This window comes from Ambystoma mexicanum, chromosome 10 (assembly GCF_040938575.1).
Source record: "Ambystoma mexicanum isolate Mex_15411 chromosome 10, UKY_AmexF1_1, whole genome shotgun sequence".
NCBI classification, from domain to species: domain Eukaryota; kingdom Metazoa; phylum Chordata; class Amphibia; order Caudata; family Ambystomatidae; genus Ambystoma; species Ambystoma mexicanum.
In genome coordinates, this window is record NC_090932.1 from 754,974,856 (window position 1) to 754,998,625 (window position 23,770).

Here is a 23,770-nt window from a genome sequence, read left to right on the forward strand (position 1 = left end):
GCGGGAACTTCCGAAGAGGGCATCATACTGCCGCAGGACTTGCTCCACCAGGACACCAACTTCGGTGGCACTGAAGCTGGTGCCCCTCTTCCTCTCTGGCCGGGGGTTGTCAGTGGTCACAGATGGTGTTTGCCCCGACATGACAACCCCAGAGGCAGGAGTGGGTGGGCAACTGGGTCCTGGGGCTGGGCTGTGGAGCGATGGAATTCCAGTCGGGAGTCTTCGGTTCCAGCAGGGGTGGTCACAGCAACAGCACCCCTGGCTGATGTGCAGGCAGCAAATGGCAGTGCACGTGGGCAGCAGGCAGTCAGGCAGCAGCAGATGGCAGGTGGGAGCGTGCTCGGGGATCTGGGGGGCAGTAGTTCGGCCTTCTGGGCAGGAGCGTGGTCTTCCGTGTGCTTACGCGTGGCCAGCTTGGTACGGAGTGATTTGGCACGTGAAAATCCTGCACGTCAGCGTGAAAATCGAGGAAAGGCCCTTAGCGCGTAAGCGCGTCAGCACGCATACGCGATTCTATTGGACCAAAGGCCCTTAGCGCGTAAACGCGTCAGCACGCATACGCGATTCTATTGGACCAAAGGCCCTCAGCGCGTAAACGCGTCAGCACGCATACGCGATTCTATTGGACCAAAGGCCCTCAGTGCGTAAACGCGTCTGTGACGTGACCCGCACGGGTGTTTCCCACACAGCAAGTGATGACAGAGCACACGTGGAAAGACTGCACGTCAGAGTGTCATCGCGTGTAATTGGACAGCACGTCAGAGTCTCATCGCGTGTAATTGGACAGCACGTCAGAGTCTCATCGCGTGTAATTGGACAGCACGGCAGAGTCTCATCGCGTGTAATTGGACAGCACGTCAGGGTGTCATCGCGTGTAATTGGACAAAAGTGCGCGTACACGCGATTGGCCTATGTACGTGTATATCAGGTGTGCGCGGACACTTACACACGCAAGTACGTCAGTGCACCTGTATCCCGGTGTGCGCGGGAATTTCCACACGCTATTGGACTGGGTACTGGATTTCAGGGGTGCGCGGGTCACACGCTCGCATACAACACGCGCAACGCATTAATTTGCGCGCTAACAAAATAACAAGCTCAGACACAGGATGAACATACCGTTCCTAGCAGCAGTGGGCGTGGCCTACCAAAGGAGGAGGAGGAGGATAGTCAGGGCCAGAATATACACACCCAGAACCAGCCTTTTCGGGATGCCTGATGACCAGGTGCATGGGAGGTATAGGTTTCCACCACACATCATACTGGACCTGGTGAGTGAGTGGGAGGATGACCTCACATCACCCACCCTGTGCTCCCAAGCACTCAGCCCCCTGGAGAATGTCCTCAATGTACTGCACTTCTTAGCCACTGGATCATTTCAGCGGACAAGTGCCATTGTGGGTGGTGTATCACAGGCCACCCAGTCACGCTGCCTACACCAGGTCTTGAACATCATCACTGCACGCCCATCAGTCCGCAGGCACATATACCTGCCCAGAACCCCTGCAGAAAGGCATGCTGCCGCCCTGGATTTTTACGCTGTGGCACGATTCCCCAAAGTGCTAGGTGCCATCGACTGCACCCATGTGGCTCTACGTCCCCCCAGGGCATCTGAGCACATCTATAGGAACCGCAAGCACTGGCATTCCATCAACGTGCAGGTAGTATGTAATGCCAAGGGAATCATCACCTCAGTATATGCCAACTATCCCGGGTCAACCCACGACAGCTTCATTTACCGAATGTCCACCCTAAGCCGGCACCTAGAAGCTGGGCGGCATGGCGATACATGGCTGCTTGGTGAGTATGAATGCCACTGCACATGCTTGCATGTCAGATACTGTCACAACCCCACCAATGATACCAATCACCACCTCCACAGGGGACAGTGCCTACCCTCTCAGCCCCCACATGATGACGCCAATTCGGAACCCCACCACGCCACCCCAGGTAAGATATAACGCAGCCCACATTACAACCCGGGGCATAGTGGAGCGCACATTCGGAGTGCTGAAGTCACGCTTTCGCTCCCTTGACCGTTCTGGCGGGCAGCTGTTGTACGCTCCCCCAGTAGTGTGCAGGATCATAGTGGCAGCATGTGTCCTGCACAATGTTGCAACACGCCGGGGCCTGGCCGTGGACATGGTGGTGCCCCCCCATCCCCAACCACATGCACAGCCGCTGCGCATGGGAGGGGAAAGGGCACGGGGGGAGGCAGCCCGTACACAGCTAGTGGCTAATTACTTCACATAGAAATCACACCCCTGTGGAGTGCACACTGCCCTGGCACATTCCATCTGACAATGAATGATGACTCAACCTGACACTGATCCTGAATGTCTGGAGAAAGAACCGTGAAAACCATATCAGCCTGAGATTGTTCACCTGGAAGTGTCACAATGTGTGCATCCCTACCCACACAGACACCACCAATGCAGTTTTGTGAAGTTACACATTCAAGCAGCTAAAATGAATACCCACTTGCAAAATGCAACAAGAGGACAGTGCCATGTCAGCTAACCCAACCCCAGCACCGCCACACGACACACCGTGCCATGTCATGCTATTTGCAGGTAAACAAAGTAATCCCCACAACATGACACTAGTGTCACAATGTACAGTGTCCCTATTAGAAACTTGCAACACCTGAAATGCTCACAGTAATGCCGGACCAACAACAAACTTGAGCACGTACTACCATTAACATGACATCACTAATGTTAAATATTAGTAGTCTCACCACCTGGAAATGCCTGCACTCCCACCACTACCAACTGTGCAGTGTTGGCGCCATGTAGAGTTGTAGGTGCACTGCTGCCAACATGGACCACATCTCCAGACTAGAGGTCCTTGTGTAGACATGAGGAAGGGACCTGCAAATTGGGAGGTAGACACAGAAGATGAGTTACACATCAATGCAACATACAGTGTACAACACAACAGCAATATGCACTAGGAATGTATACACAGTATTGACTACAGACTGCCCACACAGCTCATGGGAGTCCAACGTCACTGTGTAATTCACTGTCACTTGGGCACACCCTTTGCAAGCCCATGGAAACGGGAAGCAGGAGGGGTGTGTGTGACTCAAACCCAAGCATCTGAACCAAATACATTACAAGCCTGCATGTGCCCAGCCACAATGCAGCGTATGCCCACAGGAACCACGGAAGCCAACAAATCGTCCCAAAAAAATTGGGAATAAAATAAATAAAAATAAAAATAAAAATAAAAAAAATAAAAAATGGCCATTGAAGGGCCCGGGGGGGTTGGGGAGGCCACCCAGGAGGTCCGAGGACAGGATGCACACCAGAACCCACCTGCGTGGATCCTGGGAAAATAAAACACCTCCATGGGCTCATGGCCCACACGGCTACCCTATTGTGGGTGTATCACTGCTGTCGCTATTATCACCCTGTGCAGCTGCATCCGGAGGTGGTTGCACTATGGGAGGCAGCCCACGCAAGGCCCTAGTCTGCTCCTCCATGGCTGCAAGCATGCGGGTGTGGTAGGTCTGGTTCTGGAGGATGAGTGTGCGGAGGTCCCCATGCAACAACTCACGGGATGCCCGGACCTCCGCCCTCGTTGCCTGCATCTCAGCTGAGAGCGTACGGGTGAGACGCTCCAGCTGCTGTTCTGTCCTTTGGTGTGTTGAAGCCTCAAGCTCAACAAGAGTCGTCCTGAGGTGAAGGAGCTCCTGCCTCAGGGCTTCCCTGTGGCCCTGGGACTCAATGGAGATGGCCTCCTGCAGAGTCGCCAGTGCCGCCCGCCTGTCCCTGTTGGACCCCAACATGTCCTCCCTGTGTGACTGGCAGATGGAGTCGGTTGCCTGCTCTAGTCGCTCCATCAGCCTTTCAGGGGGGACAATGGAAGTGGCCACCCTATCCATGGCCTGAGCCATCATCTCGGATGATGCTGCCTGTTGGGTTGCCATACCGTAAATGGATTGCTCCCATGCGGTATTGCCAGGTGGCGTACGGCCACCACGTCGGCGGGCACCACACCTGTCTGGGGCAAGGCGAACTGCGCCTTGCTGTGCCGGCACTGCCTGAGGATGCAGGACTGCATTCCCCCTCTGATCTGCTGGCCCAGGAACAGGATCAGATGTCGCGGAGTGTGACCCTGCATCCGTAACCACCAAAGGCGTAGCTGCCAACACTGACATCCCCATTGAGGGTTCTGACCCTGGTGCAGGTGGGTGAGACAGAACAGAATCCCTCCCTGGAACACTCACCTGCGACGGCACGTAGGTCTCATCCAAATCAACACCTGAGTACAGCTCGGGGGAGGTGCAGCCAGAGACACCCCTTGAGAGCAGGACCTGCAGCACTTGTGGGTTCTCACCCACCACCACACCACGTCCCTCACTGGTGGTTGGTCGGCCCTCGGACCCCTCCTGGGTCTGCACCATCTCCACAACCCCAGCAGTATCAGGTGCGTCTTCCCCTGCAAAGACATTAAAACAAAGAAATGGAAACAGGCATTAGCACCATGGCACACAATGAGGGCTGAGAAGCAAGAGAACCAGTACTTGTTTGACACGTCCCACATGACTAAAACCCTCCCATGCATGCACCCTCACTGCGTATGAAGGGCAGGCAAATGGCACACACTGATGACACCAAGATGGAAGATGAACACATTTTCTGCATGCTGCCTGGCAGTGGCATCACACATTGGCCTGTGATTGGCAGGTGAAACACACATGCCATCACACAGATGGCATGTACCATTGCTATTGAGTGAAGATGGAGAGGAGGGCAGCACCTATTCATTCAGTCCAGTTCCCGCATGTAATAGCTTTTCTAATTCAAACAGGTCAGATTCTTCACCTGGAGCTGCCAGTCCGAAATGGTGCAATTGCACAGGGACATGTTTGAACAAATGATATCCAGGTAACAAAGTCACTCCACTTTACCATAGCCATGTCAGACATGTGACTAGAGGACTGCGACATGCCTAGTAAAAGTGGTGGAATGCAAACAATCTGACTAAATGAACAGTGAAAAATTTAGCAACAATGTTGTGGCAAGGTGACACTTCAAGGGCAACTGGCGTGCAGTTGGGCTAGATGTCTACTGTTGGCAGACGGGATACTGCTATGGCCAAATGCAGCTGCGCAGGATGTATTGCATGAAGCACATGGCTGACCCATACGACTCAGGCGCACACACTCTCACCTGGCACACAAACAGAAGCCCTCACACACACCATGCACATGGATGACACACACATGCATGTGCACTCACCGGACAATGCCTCGTAATCAGCCAAATCTCCCACGCCTTGGATCTGTTCCTCCGTGACGTAGGTCCCAGCGACTGACTCATGTGGAGTGAGTTCCATGTCTATTACTGGAGACCCACCTCCAGTCACTAGAGTTGCGCCATGACTTGAGGCCAGCTTACTCTTTGCCCTGCGCTTTAGGTCATTCCAGCGCTTATAGTAATCATTGGCTGTGCGCCTCACGATTCCAAGGGCACTTACAATGTCCGCAACGGTCTGCCAGTGTGCCTGGCGTTGTGCAGGTGTGGTCTTGGATCCTGCAACAATGACCATCTCGTTGTCATGTGCGGACACATACTCGACAAGTGCATTCAGTTCGTCATCCGTGAAGCTGGGCTTCCTGGATGGGCCGGACTGTGTAGCCATGTCTGGGGCATCAGCCTGTGCCGGACGAGCACTCTTCCTCTTCCGCTTGGAAGGTGGTGGTGATCCTGAGTGTCCTGCGCCGCTCTGGACACTAGGGGCAGGAGCCCTGGTGGACTCTGTATCAGGAGTGTGGGATTGCACACTCAGCAAGGGAGTTGGTGCAGGCATTGGCTCTAGTGTGATGGTGTCAGGGGGAATGTCAGCAGCATGGACTAGGACTGACACTGTCCGGGCTGGGTGTGTGAGGGCTGGGGTGGATGGAGCCGCAGCTGCCCCTGCAGCCTCTCCGCCCTGCCTACTTGGTGCAGCAGATGACCTTGCTGCCCCAGATGCACGTGGCATGGTGACATCAACGTGCACCAGCGCACGTGTCATAGGCCTGCTGACCTGGAAGTCAGCCATGGAGTCAGCCAGGTCTGGTGCCACAATGGGCTGGTCCAACAAGGGCTGAGCATGGATGGTGTCAGCCACATCAGCCTCAACGGGAGGGGGGGGGTGGGGGGATTATGGGTGCCCTTGACTGGTCCTCCACACATGGGGGGACAGGCTCACCCTGCAAGTAACGACCACGTCCCCTACCGGATCCACCACGGCCACCACTTGTGGCTCTTCCACCTTTGCCACCCTTACGGAATCCTCGCCTGGCACTGATGTTAATGTGCGTATGGGAGTGGCTGTAAAATATTGTCCTGGGCAATTGGGGGTCAAAGGGGTTGGGTACCAGATGGTAATTGTACCCTAGTGCTCTTGCAAGGCTGATTGTAACCCCTGGGGAAAGATGACGGGTCACACTACGCACAGGAGCCCCAAAAAAGGGAGATGACGTGCACGCAACCCCTCCTAGACGACGTGTGCGGAAAGAAAAACCTGCACTACGCTGTGGCACCCAGTAACACAAGAATGAACGTATGCGTGTCACACGCAGCCTAGAATGACCTCTGAAGGGGTAGGCTACACACGGGGCAAGCACAGATGTTAGATACGTGCGTGACTCACCGTCTGCCAGGTAAAAGAGCGTGAAAAAGGAGCGCGTTTGGTTGGCAACACCCCCGCCAAAAGAAGATTTGTACGCTGTCTGAGGAGACAGGACAACAGTAGAAGGGAACACTGTTTGAGGGAACAGGCCCAGGTAAACCAGTAAAAGAGAAAAAAGAGAAAAAGCTGTCAGAGGTAACAGGGAATACGAACTTGAAACGCCGTGCAGTAAATCGCGTGTGAAACGACAAGAAGTACAGAATTCACCCACTCGCTCTCCACGAAAATCACGTACAAGGAAATGGTGTTCTACGCGTACCTTTTATACAGGCCCACACGTCCAGCGTCACTTACGCGGCGTGTACGCGCTAGGGCCATTTCCACCAATTACACGCTTTGTCACTTATGCGTGTAGGGCCATTTCCACCAATTACACGCTTTGTCACTTATGCGTGTAGGGCCATTTCACCCAATTACACGCTTTGTCACTTCTGCGTGTAGGGCCATTTCCACCAATCACACGCGATGACACTCTGACGTGCAGTCTTTCCACGTGTGCTCTGTCATCACGTGCTGTGTGGGAAACACCCGTGCGGGTCACGTCACAGACGCGCTTACGCGCTGAGGGCCTTTGGTCCAATAGATTCGCGTATGCGTGCTGACGCGCTTACGCGCTAAGGGCCTTTCCTCGGTTTTCACGCTGACGTGCAGGATTTTCACGTGCCAAATCACTCCGTACCAAGCTGGCCACGCGTAAGCACACGGAAGACCACGCTCCTGCCCAGAAGGCCGAACTACTGCCCCCCAGAGCCCCGAGCACGCTCCCACCTGCCATCTGCTGCTGCCTGACTGCCTGCTGCCCACGTGCACTGCTATTTGCTGCCTGCACATCAGCCAGGGGTGCTGTTGCTGTGACCACCCCTGCTGGAACCGAAGACTCCCGACTGGAATTCCATCGCTCCACAGCCCAGCCCCAGGACCCAGTTGCCCACCCACTCCTGCCTCTGGGGTTGTCATGTCGGGGCAAACACCATCTGTGACCACTGACAACCCCCGGCCAGAGAGGAAGAGGGGCACCAGCTTCAGTGCCACCGAAGTTGGTGTCCTGGTGGAGCAAGTCCTGGGGCAGTATGATGCCCTCTTCGAAGTTCCCGCGCCGACAAGGAAGGACGGACTCGGATCTGGACTGACATCGTGACTGCCATCAATGCGGAGGGGGTGGCAGTCCGGGACTTACAACATGTCATGAAGCGCTGGGAGGACTTCAGGTCCAGGACCCTGAACAAGGCCCGGCGCCTCTTGAAGGCAGCGGATGCCAAGGGGCGCCGGGGCCACTTGTCGGAAGAACAGATGGGGGTCCTGGAACGCATATCCCCAGCGCTCCACGTCCAGGTCCTAGAGAAGCAGACCCGTCTGGAGTCGAGCGGTGAGTGTACATGCATCCTGATTGTGAGCAGTGCGTGTGGTGATTATTCGGCATTGTGCCGGTTGCACATCTGTTTGTATGGGGTCGAGTATGGGTGGGGGTGTACAGGGCCGTGGGGCTGACACATGCGAGGGCTGTAATGTGTGAGACATGGATGGTGCTTGTGTGTGTGGGCTTGCATGGCAAATGCAGTTGTGCGTGCACACATGTTTGGATGAATGTGTATGTAAGTAGACATGTCCGTCATGTTAGGCATGTATGTTGTTTTCGGCTGCATGTATGAGCACTGTGTACATGTGCATGTATGTGTATTTGACAAGGGTGCAACAGTGATGCAACATGGATGCATGTGACAGCGGTATGTGGAAGCCTGATTGGCAGATGTGACATGGATGCCCGTCTGAACAGTGCGACACTTGGCAGAGGTGTAGACATGCATGCAAGTGTGGTGGTGTGTGTACATGTGTGGTGCACTTCCTGTGTTGCATGTGATGTCTGGCTCCCCTTTGGCTGCTCATGCTGTTGTATGTGTATGGATGGTTGTGGCAGTTGCGATATGGCTGTGGTATGGCTCATGTGTGCGAGTTGCAGTGACATGTGTGTTGGGGATTGTGATGACATGTCTGAGGTTTGCCAATGCCACTCATGTGCAACTGTCATGCGTGTATGTGTCCATTGTACAGTGCCCTGATGCCTGTGTTTTGTTTCTCCCTGTCTGCAGCGTCAACTGATGAAGAGGGCGGAGAAGGTGCTGTGGAGCACAGCGGCGGGGATCCGACCGCCAGCCGGAGACGCAAGGCCCGGCTCCCCTCCCGTGTTGTCATCTCGTCGGGGAGTGAGGAGTCTGGTGCCGCGTCCCAGGCCGCAGCTGCCGGGGGGAGGTTCAAGAGGCGGAGGTTGCAGTTGGACTCCTCGGCAGGAGAAGGGGCAGCTGGGACCCCACAGGGCCCAACAGGGGAAGATGGCACGGAGTCATCCAGGTTGGTGAGGGGTTTGGTGGAGGAGGAGGCCGTGCAAGCACCAGAGACGGGGTCTGGAGGTGGGGATCCCACTGGTGCTAGTGGTGCAGTGCAGGACCAGGGACAGGAGGCAGCACAGGCGGCCGCGGAGGTGCATGTGTGCAATCCTGTCCCCGATCCTGTCCCTGCATCATCTTGCACCAGCAGGGATGCCTACGTCCAGACCCGTTTTCAGGCAGGGGATGAGCTGACGTCAACTGGCCTTCCTCTGCCTGCGGACGTGGCCATCCAGGTCCGGGTTGAGCCTGTCCTGGCTGGTGTGGCGTTGCGTCAACGGGCCATGCGAGGTGACCTGCAGTCTTTTCATGGAGAGACTGCACGTCATCTCGAATGGCTTGTTGACCACGTCAGCCTGCTGGGACAGGTCACCCAGGCCGGATTCCTCCGTCTGATGGGGCTTGCTCCGACCCCCTCCTCAACTGGACCCCCTACGCGCCAGTCGTCCTCTGTGCCATCTTCCCACCCATCAGTCACCTGGGTGCCCTGTGGAGCTGCCTCTGACGGTGCGGCCAGGCTGGTGGAGGAGGCATCCCTGCCACAGTCGGGAGTCGGAGGTCCAGCAGGGGTGGCCACATCAACAACTGCACCCCAGCCGGCGGAGGATGTGCAGGCAGCAGGAGGCAGTGCACGGGCAGAGGCAGTGCAGCAGCAGCAACATGGTGGGAGACATGTAGGCTCGGGGCTTTCGACATCGGAGGGGCAGGCATCGGCCAGAGGGCAGGGGGACCCAGGACAGAGAGTGTCTTCCGTGTGGCAGCGGTTGGGCCACGCCATAGGTGCGGAGCGGCGGCGGGCGGAAGAGGCGCGGCTCACAATGGTCAGGGCGGAGAACTCCATGCGGAGGGCCCTGAGGCGGGCCGAGTGCCTCGAGGCAATCCGCAGGGGGTTGGAGGAGGACACAGCGTCGTCCCTGCGGACCCTCGGGGCCATGGAACTGGACCGCCTCCGGGACATCGAACAGGAGTTCGATGATGCCGTGGCCCGGGACACCACGGAGTGAGCCGCTGGACTTGCCCGCCGCCTTTGTATATAGTTCTTTAGTTTTAGGTTTCCTTTCTTTCTTATTATGATTTGGAGTCGACGGACACTGCTCCACTTTTTGTATATAGTTGATTTTTAGGTAGGTTTTTTAGTAGGTTTCCTTTGTTCAATTGGCCTCATGGACCCTTGGTAGTTTTGTACATAGTTCTTTATTGCATGGAGATTTTTTTACATTTGACTTTGGACAACATTTTTTTGGATTCTGATTTGCAGTTTTGTGTTTTTATACGGACATGCAGCTTTTTTTTTCTCATTCACATTGTAGTTTGTTTTCTTTCTTTAGCATTCTTTATTTTTTTCAATACAATTTTGTTTCCATACTTCAATGTGTGGTATCATCTCATTGGTTTCATGCATGTCATGTTGTGTGTTTTCCCATTCAATTGCAACCATTGTGTGTGACGGACATGGGTTCATTAGCTTCATGAACATTGGCGGTGTAACATGTGATTTCCATTTCCATGTGGCTGAATGGGTTACTTGGTAGGGCTTTTTGGCTGTGGAGGCTGACCATTACGCACATGATTGGGGATTGTGAGGACCTGGTGGGGGCTGCCCATGGTGGCAGGGGGGTGGGGGTGGTGGGAGACATGAGTGGGGGCCTGGTGGAGGCTGCCCCTGCACTGCTGGGGGGTGGGGGTGGTGGGAGACATGAGTGGGGGCCTGGTGAAGGGTGACCCTGGATGCTGGGGGGTGGGGGTGGTGGGAGACATGAGCGGGTGCCTGGTGGAGGGTGACCCTGGATGCTGGGGGGTGGGGGTGCAGGGGGACATGAGTGGGGGCCTGCTGGAGGCTGCCCCTGGTGGCTGGGGGGTGGGGGTGGTGGGAGACATGAGTGGGGGCCTGGTGGAGTCTGCCCATGGTGGCAGGGGGGTGGGGGTGGTGGGAGACATGAGTGGGGGCCTGGTGGAGGCTGCCCCTGCACTGCTGGGGGGTGGGGGTGGTGGGAGACATGGGTGGGGGCCTGGTGGAGGCTGCCCCTGGTGGCTGGGGGGTGGGGGTGGTGGGAGACATGAGTGGGTGCCTGGTGGAGTGTGACCCTGGATGCTGGGGGGTGGGGGTGGTGGGAAACATGAGTGGGGGCCTGGTGGAGGCTGCCCCTGCACTGATGGGGGGTGGGGGTGGTGGGAGACATGAGTGGGGACCTGGTGGAGGCTGCCCCTGCACTGCTGGGGGGTGGGGGTGGTGGGAGTCATGGGTGGGGGCCTGGTGGGGGCTGCCCCTGGTGGCTGGGGGGTGGGGGTGGTGGGAGACATGAGTGGGTGCCTGGTGGAGGATGCCCATGGTGGCAGGGGGGTGGGGGTGCAGGGGGACATGAGTGGGGGCCTGCTGGAGGCTTCCCCTGGTGGCTGGGGGGTGGGGGTGGTGGGAGACATGAGTGGGGGCCTGGTGGAGTCTGCCCATGGTGGCAGGGGGGTGGGGGTGGTGGGAGACATGAGTGGGGGCCTGGTGGAGGCTGCCCCTGCACTGCTGGGGGGTGGGGGTGGTGGGAGACATGGGTGGGGGCCTGGTGGAGGCTACCCCTGGTGGCTGGGGGGTTTGGGTGGTGGGAGACATGAGTGGGTGCCTGGTGGAGGGTGACCCTGGATGCTGGGGGGGTGGGGGTGGTGGGAGACATGAGTGGGGGCCTGGTGGAGGCTGCCCCTGGTGGCTGGGGGGTGGGGGTGGTGGGAGACATGGGTGGGGGCCTGCTGGCAGGTGCCCCACAGTGCTGGGGGGTGGGGGTAGACATGCATTGTTGATCAGTAGTGCAAGGTGACATGTGGGTTGGCTGGGGGGCATGCCCATGGTGGATGGGCTGCCTGCGGGACATGAGCAGGGGTGCAGGGTAGTCCCCCGTGGTGTGGGCTGCCTGCAGGGGCCGTGGAGGTTGTGGAGCGCACACCTGGGAGGACCCACACGGCCAATTCACGTGTAGTACTCCCCAGAACCCCTGAAATACACGTACCCTGATGAAATCGCGTGTGGAACTTCCCGCGCACCCATGGAATACACGTACCCTGATGAAATCGCGTGTGGAACTTCCCGCGCACCCATGGAATACACGTACCCTGCTCGCACTGGCCCATTCGCGTGTGTAACTTCCCGCGCACCCCTGAAATACACGTACCCTGCTGAAATCGCGTGTGGAACTTCCCGCGCACCCATGTAATACACGTACCCTGCTCGCACTGGCCCATTCGCATGTGGAACTTCCCGCGCACCCCTGAAATGCACGTACCCTGCAGAAATCGCGTGTGGAACTTGCCGCGCACCCCTGAAATACACGTACCCTGCTGAAATCGCGTGTGAAACTTCCCGCGCACCCCTGAAATTCACGTACCCTGCTTGCACGGGGCCATTCGCGTGTGTAACTTCCCGCGCACCCCTGAAATACACGTACCCTGCTGAAATCGCGTGTGGAACTTCCCGCGCACCCATGTAATACACGTACCCTGCTCGCACTGGCCCATTCGCATGTGGAACTTCCAGCGCACCCCTGAAATGCACGTACCCTGCAGAAATCGCGTGTGGAACTTGCCGCGCACCCCTGAAATACACGTACCCTGCTGAAATCGCGTGTGAAACTTCCCGCGCACCCCTGAAATTCACGTACCCTGCTTGCACGGGGCCAGTCGCGTGTGGAACTTCCCGCGCACCCCTGCAATACACGTTCCCCGCTTGGTGTTTGCTGTTTGCCAGCCCGGTGAACTGGTCCAGGGTTAGCGCAGCCCTTTGCGATGATTTAGCGATTTTGATGGCTTTTCCTTGCGCAAGGGCGTTCTTGGGGGCGTTACTGGCGCTGCTGCAGGGTCGCTGCGATTCTCTGCGCCACGGCTGGTTTGGAAGCCTGAAATCCATGAATACGCTGTGCGCAGAAATCGGTTTTAGCGCACGTGCCTGGCGCAGTCAATCGCACGCGGACACTCTGCGCCAGCCGCTTGCGACACTTTTCTGCGAAATTCTATGAATTACCCTGCAAATGTGAAGGGAAGAATTAGAAGTTACCTACAGGGATCGAGGTAGCCAGTAGTGAGAAGAAGGACAAAATGTCCGGTTCACGAGGGATCGGAGGTCTAGGGACTCGATCCGATCAGACGAGAATCTGAAAATGTAACAGTATATCGGTAAGGAGGCCAAAAGGTAACATGGAAATGTCAAGGAGACGAGAAGCAATGTGCTTACCTGCGCTCGCGAAGCTGCGAGTGCACAGAGGCTGGAAATGCTGGTGGCAGTAGTGCGCCGTTTCGCATCGCCAGTTCATAGCGTTGCCTAGGGAACTGAAGCTTAAATAGAAACGTGACCGCAGTCCGTGACGTGTCCGTCTAGTGAAAAGCGCGGTGCGGTTTGTATGCTGTGTTGCGAGACTTAAGAGGCCATTAGAAAACAAACAAACTAATTCTGAGTGCTAGTGAATTTGAATGAGCTATTGTGGAACATAGAAAAAATAAAAAAATAAGAATAAAAAAATAGTCAGTAGACATAGAAAACATACTATATACAAAAAGAACAAAATCTGCATAGAGGCAGAACACAATGAAGTAATAAAGAAGTAAATAGATCAAAATTGAATGACACATCTTTGTGTACAATAAACTTGTAAGTATCAGGATCAATTATAGTGCTGCACAGTTATATTAAGACCATGCCTTCAATTAATCATAAGAGTGTGGAATACCTATGGACACTGGTCCCAAATGGTAGCAACAAAATGTGGCAAATATATGTGCAAATACCATGGAACAACAAGGATACCCTCAAATCTATGAGGAAGCAACCAATACCTAACATGATCAAGATTGAAACGTACAAGAAGTCAAGACTACTCAATGCAAAGGACATATAATGTTTCACCACAAAGATTGATGTACTAGATAGAATGGTGTCCAGGTGACAGATCACAATGTTCATACCATTAATATATTGACTCGCAAAGCTTTGCTAGCGAACCGCTAAGAGTAAAACATAAGAACATAACAGCTCAGATGTAACAATGGTAGTTGATCTCTTCATTCAGGCCATTCGGATAAAGACTACCTAGTCTGTCTATCCAAAAGGTTTCCCTTTGATTGAGCCGCAGGCCCAAATCTTCGTGTGGATTGGTTTTCTTCAATACTTCCAGGATCAGGAACCTGATTTGGTTCAAATTATGGCTTTTATCACGCCAGTGTCGTGCCACTGCTGAATTAGGGTTACAGTTACGTATACAAGAACGGTGTTCGTTCCACCGTGCTTTGGCCGATCTTGTGGACTGTCCAACATAATACTTCCCACAGGGGCATTTGATACCAGATATAATGTTCGCACTATCGCAGGTTCCAAATGTTTTTAGAAAAATCTTATTGCCTGTTCTAGGATGGTATATAGTGTTGCCCTTGATTACCAGATTACAATTGGTGCAGTGTAAACAAGAATCCGTTCCTGTGCGGATGCATAAGTTTGAAATGGATCACGTGCTTAACAATCTTGAATGGAACAAGAATATACATCTATGGTTACGTTACATCGATGACATTTTTGGATTATGGATAGGCACTGAAGATACATTCAATGAGTTTTTTATATATCTTAACAATGTTGACCAACACATTCAGTTTCCCAGAGAGATCTCCAGAGACAAAATCACATTTCTTGATGTCCAAATAGATAAAAGAGAGAGCAACTACAGCACCTCTTTGTTCCGCAATTCTACAGATCGCAATCATTTACTGCACCGCTTGAGCTTTCATCAGCCCAGTCTACTCAAAAATTTAACTTACATTCAACTCTTGAGAGTCAAGAAAATTGTGAGTGACCCCGACGACTGCCAAGCACAACAATCTAAAATGCAAGAGAAATTCACCGCACGTGGATACAAGAAGGAAGAACTCGACTTGGCGACTCAAAGAGTAGATTCCCTAGACCGTGATACCCTACTGATGAGTACGTCTAAACCCAAGAGAGAACTTAAAACCCCAGTATATGTCTCGAAGTTCTTCATCCAAAGTAAAAAAATAAAAAACTCCATCAAAAAACATTGGAGCATTTTCAAAAAATGATGTCAGGGTACAGAATCTTTTTGAACAACTTCCAGTATTCGCCTACCAGAGAAGCAAGAACCTACGAGACGAACTGGTCCACACGCGACCCCCCGTGAAGGAACCGAGTACTCTACGCACAGGAACGTATCCTTGTTTACACTGTACCAATTGTAATCTGGTAATCAAGGGCAACACTATATACCATCCTAGAACAGGCAATAAGATTTTTCTAAAAACATTTGGAACCTGTGATAGTGTGAACATTATATCTGGTATCAAATGCCCCTGTGGGAAGTATTATGTTGGACAGTCCACAAGATCGGCCAAAGCACGGTGGAACGAACACCGTTCTTGTATACGTAACTGTAACCCTAATTCAGCAGTGGCACGACACTGGCGTGATAAAAGCCATAATTTGAACCAAATCAGGTTCCTGATCCTGGAAGTATTGAAGAAAACCAATCCACACGAAGATTTGGGCCTGCGGCTCAATCAAAGGGAAACCTTTTGGATAGACAGACTAGGTAGTCTTTATCCGAATGGCCTGAATGAAGAGATCAACTACCATAGTTACATCTGAGCTGTTATGTTCTTATGTTTTACTCTTAGCGGTTCGCTAGCGAAGCTTTGTGAGTCAATATATTAATGGTATGAAGATTGTGATCTGTCACCTGGACACCATTCTATCTGGTACATCAATCTTTGTGGTGAAACATTATATGTCCTTTGCATTGAGTAGTCTTGACTTCTTGTACGTTTCAACCTTGACCATGTTAGGTATTGGTTGCTTCCTCATAGATTTGAGGGTATCCTTGTTGTTCCATGGTATTTGCACATATATTTGCGTTGTATCTCTATAATCTTATGTATTCTTACCTGGATACTGTTGTCCCCCCTCCCTAACTTTTGTTTGGGACCCAAGGTAGCACATTTTGTTGCTACCATTTGGGACCAGTGTCCATAGGTATTCCACACTCTTATGATTTATTGAAGGCATGGTCTTAATATAACTGTGCAGCACTGTAATTTCTCCTGATACTTACAAGTTTCTTGTACACAAAGATGTGTCATTCAATTTTGATCTATTTACTTCTTTATTACTTCATTGTGTTCTGCCTCTATGCAGATTTTGTTCTTTTTGTATATAGTATGTTTTCTATGTCTACTGACTATTTTTTTATTCTTATTTTTTTATTTTTTCTATGTTCCACAATAGCTCATTCACATTCACTGGCACTCAGAATTAGTTTGTTTGTTTTCTAATGGCCTCTTAAGTCTCGCAACACAGCATACAAACCGCACTGCGCTTTTCACTAGACGGACACGTCACGGACTGCGGTCACGTGTCTATTTAAGCTTCAGTTCCCTAGGCAACGCTGTGAACTGGCGATGCGAAAAGGCGCACTACTGCCACCCGCATTTCCAGCCTCTGTGCACTCGCAGCTTCGCGAGCGCAGGTAGGCACATTGCTTCTCATCTCCTTGACATTTCCATGTTACCTTTTGGCCTCCTTACCGATATACTGTTACATTTTCAGATTCTCGTCTGATCGGTTCGAGTCCCTAGACCTCCGATCCCTCGTGAACCGGACATTTTGTCCTTCTTCTCACTACTGGCTACCTCGATCCCTGTAGGTAACTTCCAATTCTTCCCTTCACATTATATATTTATCTTTCTGTTTTCCCACTATTCATTTTACTTGTTCATCTCCTTTTCCCACTATCTTTTCACCACGTCCTGCATTCCAACACGCTCTGGTATGTGACCTATTATATTTTTTATGATTATGTCTTGATTTTTTTATTGATTGATTTATGCATGAAATGTTATATATTTCATTGTTTGCCTTTCTGCCAATTATGTGATTTTATCAACACTCCGTTCATTTATGTTACATTATGTAATACAGACTTGCCCTGATGAAGGAGCGTCTAGCTCCGAAATGCATTGGCACCATTAGTCGATTGTAACTGTGGGAGATGGTAGCTGCGTCCTGACTAAGACTAAATTAGTCATGACCTTTAAATCTTTTTGCTTTATAAACAAATGAGACCTTGATTCAGACTGGTGATTTATTCTACGCAACCAAATTTTTTTCACAAAAGGAACCATTATTACTGAAAACAGTATCATCCTTGTTAATTACTCTGTCGCTTTTTGGAACAATATACAGAGAGCGGCTACGTGGTCAGGTTGGTTTACCTGGTCTATTCAGATTTTTTGCTATACGGGCCAGGGTGTCTCCAGACTCATCGAAGCCAGCTCCTGTGAATCTTTTATTAATTACCTTCCCGAATCTCATTGTTCATGAAAAAATATTCCAAGAAATACCAATTTACATAGTGGTGCCCACTTTATTTTCCTCATGTTAATGCAATGCACAGCACACTTTCTGAGAAAAATTGACTAAAAAGCCACATTGTTTGCTAGTGATGTGTAGGGTAACAGCAATCCAAAACATGCAAGTCACCAACAGTGCACATGAACATTAATGCTTTGCTATTAAAAATGCCACGCCACAATAAAAACATGTCCAACTGGCTGCACAATGTAGACCAGTGTAGACACATAATAACATTACAGTAACATTAAGACATACCTAGACTGGTTGCACCAAATTGCCAGTTGAAGCAATAAGACTCATCAAGAAGAGAGCACACATTCAAGCCTGCATCTCTACAGCTTCTAAGAACACAGTCAAACTCTTTAAAATCTGCAAGGAACTGGCCAATCCTGTTGCGGTTTGTACCTCTCCTGTTCCCTCAACAGGCCCTCTGTACGGCTTTGGCCTCTCGCATCTCAGCTAAAACTCAGGACATCCTGTCCACTATCTCCTCTTCCTCTCCCTCTTCCACTCTCGGCCCCCTTTGGCCATCTCTCCTTCTCCTCCTCCTTTCTCCTCTTTCACTCTAACACCTGACAATGTCCCATCTATGGAAGTGTCGTCGAAACAGGTGCTCGCCTGCTCCTCCAGAACCATCAAGGACCACATTGACACGTTCCAGCCTTGGCAGATTTTTGTAATCATTCTTTTGGCAATGGAACTTTCCCCTCTCCCAAATTCTTGGAAAAGCTGGCCAACTGCCAGCTTACACTCCACACTGAATCTGTTGGTTGTCTCCATAACCATAAGTCTGGTTTAAGAGCTGCCAGAGGCACGGAAATTGCTCTCCTGAACACCTGTGAAGATCGGATCTCTCTTGAGAGATTCCAGCATTCCTTCTGTCCTCATCATCCTGGAACTTTCCTCTGCTTTCGACACGGTCAACCACGCCATCCTGTTCAATTGACTCTGTGAGAACCTGGGCACCATGGATCAGGACCTGGAGTGGCTGACCTCCTTCTTCTTGGACCGCCCCTCTCAGGTCCAACTTTGTCCCATTCACTCTGCCACCTCTCTCTACAGGTGGCGTTCTCCAGGGCTCTATCCTCTCACCCTGCTTTTTCAACCTCTACTTGGCCCCTTCGACCCACCTGATCTCTACCTTCTCCTCTAACTTACAGTGTTATGCGGATGACACTCAGATTTCCTTCAGGCTCCCCTCAACCTACTCTCCTCTCTCGCTCATTCCTGGTGTGATCTTCAACTCCACTCTCTCTTTCTTTCCTCACATCTCGGACGTCGCCAAGAAATCCCACTACCAACTGCACTGCCTCAAAGTGACTCACTTTCCCCCAGAAGCTCACTGTCTCCAGAGCTCTGGTTCTCTCTAGGCTGGACTACTGCAACAGCCACTTTCTCAGTCTGCCTTCCTCTACCCTCCACCCTCTGCAACTAATCCAGAACAGGACTGCAAGAATTATCCTTGGCCTCAAGCCCAGGGACTGTATCTCTCCAGCCATGAAATCTCTCCACCGGCTCTCGGTGGCTGCAAGGATCAAGTTCAAGACCCTTTCCATTGTCCACAAGGCTTTCTGGGGCTGGTATCTGCACTACATCCAATGCTATCTTCCAACAAACCTTCCTTCTCGAGCCAAAGGGGTTAGATACTTCTCCAGGCAGAGAGTGGAGGGAGGTAGATCCTTCTCCCCTGCAGGTGCCTCCCTCTGAAATGGCCTCCCTGAGCCTCCCAAACTTGAGCCAGACCACCTGAAGTTCCGGAAAGCAGCTCAAAACTTTCCTCTTCTCCTCTGCTTTCTCTCTCTCCTGCCCCTGCTGACCTACCTGTCCGCTGTACCAACTGGTTGCTTGGCTACCCTCTGTCTCACTGAGTCCAGGCTCTTTCTTGATCAGTCACCCTTGCACTGCCTCTAGGCCTACCACGCATTTAGGGGCTGTAACTGTAACCCTACACTCCCTTGTTCTCCTTGCACTACCCAGACCTGCGCTGCCCTGGCGGCACTTACTCAGAGCATTGCTGCCCTGTTTACCCCTCCCCTCTCCCTTGCACTTCCCCCCTCCCTTTCCCCTTGCACTTCTCGTTCTCGCACTTGCACGATCTGAATGACACAAGGCTTAGTAAGATCATTTGTCTTGTACTCCCTCAGTTTTCCTCCTCAGTTTTCCTTCTCTTGTCTTGTCTAAAAACACTTGTGTACAGGTGCGTTATATATGACTTATCATATCATAACATATCATTTTATCACAGATGCCCAGAAAAATATACAGTGCCGCAGTAAGAAACGGCTAGACTGGCAGAACCCAAATGCCAGTCTAGCCGGGTAATTACACTTAGCAGGACTGCTTTATCAGAAATGCCCAGTTAAAAAAAGTCATACCAAACTGAGGAATGACTAGACTGGCTGCACCAAAATGCCTCTCTAGCCACTAATACCACATATCATGCCTGCTTAGCATGGACCTGGATGACCATTATGATTTATTGCACAACCCCACCCCCTCACACATCCCTTCTCCCTCCCATCCCCTACCCTAACCTCCAAAATCAGCTCAATGGCTCAGAATTACCTCCACGTCCCTCTTCCTTGTCCCAGTGCATACTTATAAGGCTCCTTGCCTCACTGGTAAGTACTGGCACCGGCACCGTTCATACCGTCCCGCCGCATTACGAGTTCTGCTCGCAGGTTCCTGACAGCCCGCCAGGTCTTACCTGGCGGGCTGTGCGGCAACCGCAAGCATAACTTGTAATTGCGCCGACACCGTTATCAACGGTGCCGGCGCAACCATGCTCCCCACCCCCATTCTGCCCTATTGGGCAGAATGGGGATCGGGAGCCCGGCAATACCGCCACCCGCGAATGGCAATTACTGGCATATTCATCTTGTAATGGGCCAGTTATTGCCCAATCGCGGGAGGCGGTGCCGGTAGCGAGCATGGCAGTAGGCATGCATACAGGCACGGCTACCGCCATGCTCGTAATGAGGCCCATTGTTTCTTTTTGAAATCACTCTGACTTCATAAAGAAATTATTTCCGTTAAGGACTGAACCATAATGGAAATAATTTCTTTATGAAGGCAAAGTGACTTCAAAAATAAACTATTTATTTTTGAAGTCATAGGGCTTCCCCTACCCCATGACATGGTGGCCTCCAGCCTAGGGTCTTCATGTCATGGGGTGGGGGTAGCCACCAGACTTTTTGTATTCACTCTGCCTTCATAAAGAAATGATTACACTAGTGTCTCTAGCAAGTGGTATTATTTCACTTGTTCAACCTCCGGAACTTGAGTGTGGTCCCTTATTTACAGAAGGTCTAAACAGGCCTAACGGTTTCAGTTGTTTAGTTGCTATACCACTTTCTTTAGGACCACAGCACTCCTGCGTTTGCTGACACAAACAAATCAGAGGAAGATAAGCTCTGCGCCGACTGATCACTGCACCTGGACATGAAAGGGAGGAAGCGGGGAGGGTTTAGAACCTAGGTGTCTAAATGAGTCACACTTACAAGACCACATAGATAAACGGGTCCCCACCTTTCTTGCTTTGAAGCTAAGCAGGCTCAGTCCTTGTTACTGCATGGATGCGTGTCCGAATGGGCCTCCAAATTATTTTATTTTTGTAAACCGTGCTACTGGCTGTCCTTGAAAGTTTTGCACTCAAAGACAATTTTTTGCCTTTTTCTGAATTGCATTCTGGTATTTGTAGTCTCCTAGTCAATAATAAAAATAAAACAGATATTTTACAGCAACAGTGGGTTTCCCATCCGAGCAGTAACTGAAGCAAACGCTGTTTAGCTTCAAAGCTAGGAAGGGGTCAGCCCCCTAAGGTCATGTTGCCTAATAAACGAGCCCACCTTAAAAGACAACTTAGAGAAACATGGCCCAAGGGGGATGGATCCTTCCTCACTTTGTAACTAAGCAGCATCTGTCCGGGTAACTGCATGGATGGGAGAGAGTCCACAGTCCTGAATTCTGTGTGTTTTCTTAGTTTTTCATATCTCATAACACACTACATCCACAATATGTTATTTTAAACTGTGCTACTGTCATATCTTGAAAGTTCTGCCCTCAGAGACAAATTGTTTTGCCTTTTGCTGAATTGCATTCCGGTAGTTATAGTCTAACAGTCTAGATGGGGGGAATAATTTCACAATTGTACAATTTTTGCCTAACATAATTCTATAAGGATTTATATATTGGAGTGACACTATGGTATCTGTACTTTTCAATTTAGCTTTATAAAGAAGAGTATTGTTGAAAGCCAGACATGGGGGTGAGGAGGGTAAATGATGAGCATTTTCCCACAATGTGGTAAGAGAGATGCAACGCTGGACACTGGTGCAGTTATTTTCCCCTGATTGTGGCTACTTTTCAGGGCACCACTAAAGGACACGTGGGTGGACAGCGTGACTTTTTATCAGCGGGCAGACACAACTCCTTGAGTATTTTTAAGGTTGGCAAATTTACTCAAATATTTGGCCACCAGGATTTTACTCAGGTTGTCATGTTCCCAGTGCAGACGCTTACTCACAAGACCACAAACACTTGTTTCGTATTGGGATTTTGTTCCATGGAATATTTCATTACAGATTGCTGCGTTTGAATGGTGGGGACCCTTTATACTTTGCCAGCATATTTATTGGAACTTTTTCTCTGTCAGTTTATTTTTCTGGTGTACATTATTTATATTCTTAAATCCAATGTTATTTTGTCTTGTGCACTTTCACCTTAGGAGTAGGTTTATTGAACTACATTTGTATATTTCAATTTAAGATATATGTTCACTTACTGTGCATACATTCATGGTTGCCAGCTTTTGATTTTCGCTATGGGGACAAAAGTACCTGGCATATGTTATATCTTCAGCTGGTATTTTTTTCCCTTTTACGTGCTGCTTAAATGCGGGTAGTTGGGGTTGTGCAATGTATGACAACAGTCACCAAGAGACCAGCCATAAAGCAAGCCACTTGTAGCACGTTGCTTAAACAAAGTATGTGATCCTATGTAAATAATTTTATCACACAGGCCATTAACTAAAAAACCTGCAATCTTTTTTACATAATAAAAAATAGATATTTTTACAGCTACACTGACAATGGGGGTGAAGAATCACTGATGATCCTTGTCTCCCATCTATGCAATAACGAGGACCAACCCCGTTTAGCTTCAAAAGTGAGGAAAAGTCCAGCGCACTCAGGCCATGTTGCCTGATAAGTGAGACACAGTTACCAGACTACTTAGAGCAATATGGCCTGAGGGGGCCGGCCCCTTCCTCACTTTGAAGCTAAACAGTACTGTGTGTACATTCATGGGAGCCAGCTTTTGATTTTCAGTATGGGTGCAGAAAGTACCTGGGCATATGTTATTCATGCAGTCAGTCATATTTTTCCTGTTTCCGTGCTGCTTAAATGTGGTTAGTTGGGGTTGTGCGATCTATTACAACAGTCACCAAGAGACTGGCCATAAAACAAGGGCTTTGGAGCACGGGACAGGACATTTCAGCACGGCCAGTTAGGCACTCGCTGTTATGTCAAAACCGTTTCGCTGCAGGGCCCCTTTGGGCGTGCCCAGTTAGATGCAGCCAGTTGGGCGTAGGGACCTCTCAGCGCAAGGATGTTTTGGCACGAGAGGTTGCAATTGGCATGGCATGAACCTGCAGACACTTTGCATTTTATACATCTCGGCGCAAGGATGTTTTAGCGCAAGAGGTCACAATTGGCGTGAACCTGCAATCACTGTGCATTTTGTAATATGGATTAAATGTGAAAAACATTTATTTTCTGAAACGTTATAAAACAGGATGGGATATGTATTACACTGTTGTTGCAGAATTTAACACATGTAAAACATGAAACACATTTATTTACTGCAACATTATAAAACAAAATGGAACATGTATTACACCGTCTCTGGGCAACATTATAAACTGAAAATATGAAATAAAGACACATTTATGCTATCCGCTGCCTTTGAGAAACCCGGCCGCGAGAAGTTCAAGACACAGCACCTAACCATTATACTAAAATTATATTATCGTTTGAGGGCTCACAAGTTTCAGCCTTTTACAATTGGACATACTAAATTGTAGGCTTAGTATGAAATGTATGCAGCATGGAGCAATAAGCCGTTGTGGCATAGTGGTTGAATGCTGGTCCTTGAACTGTGGCAGACCAGGGTTCAATACTTTTCTTATTTAATTTGAAACTGTATATTTTGGTAAACACTCTGTATTCTGAACTATGTAGTCTTAACAGGCATGCCTTTGATCCAAGTGACCTCCATTATGGAAACGTTCATACAATCACTGCATCATTTT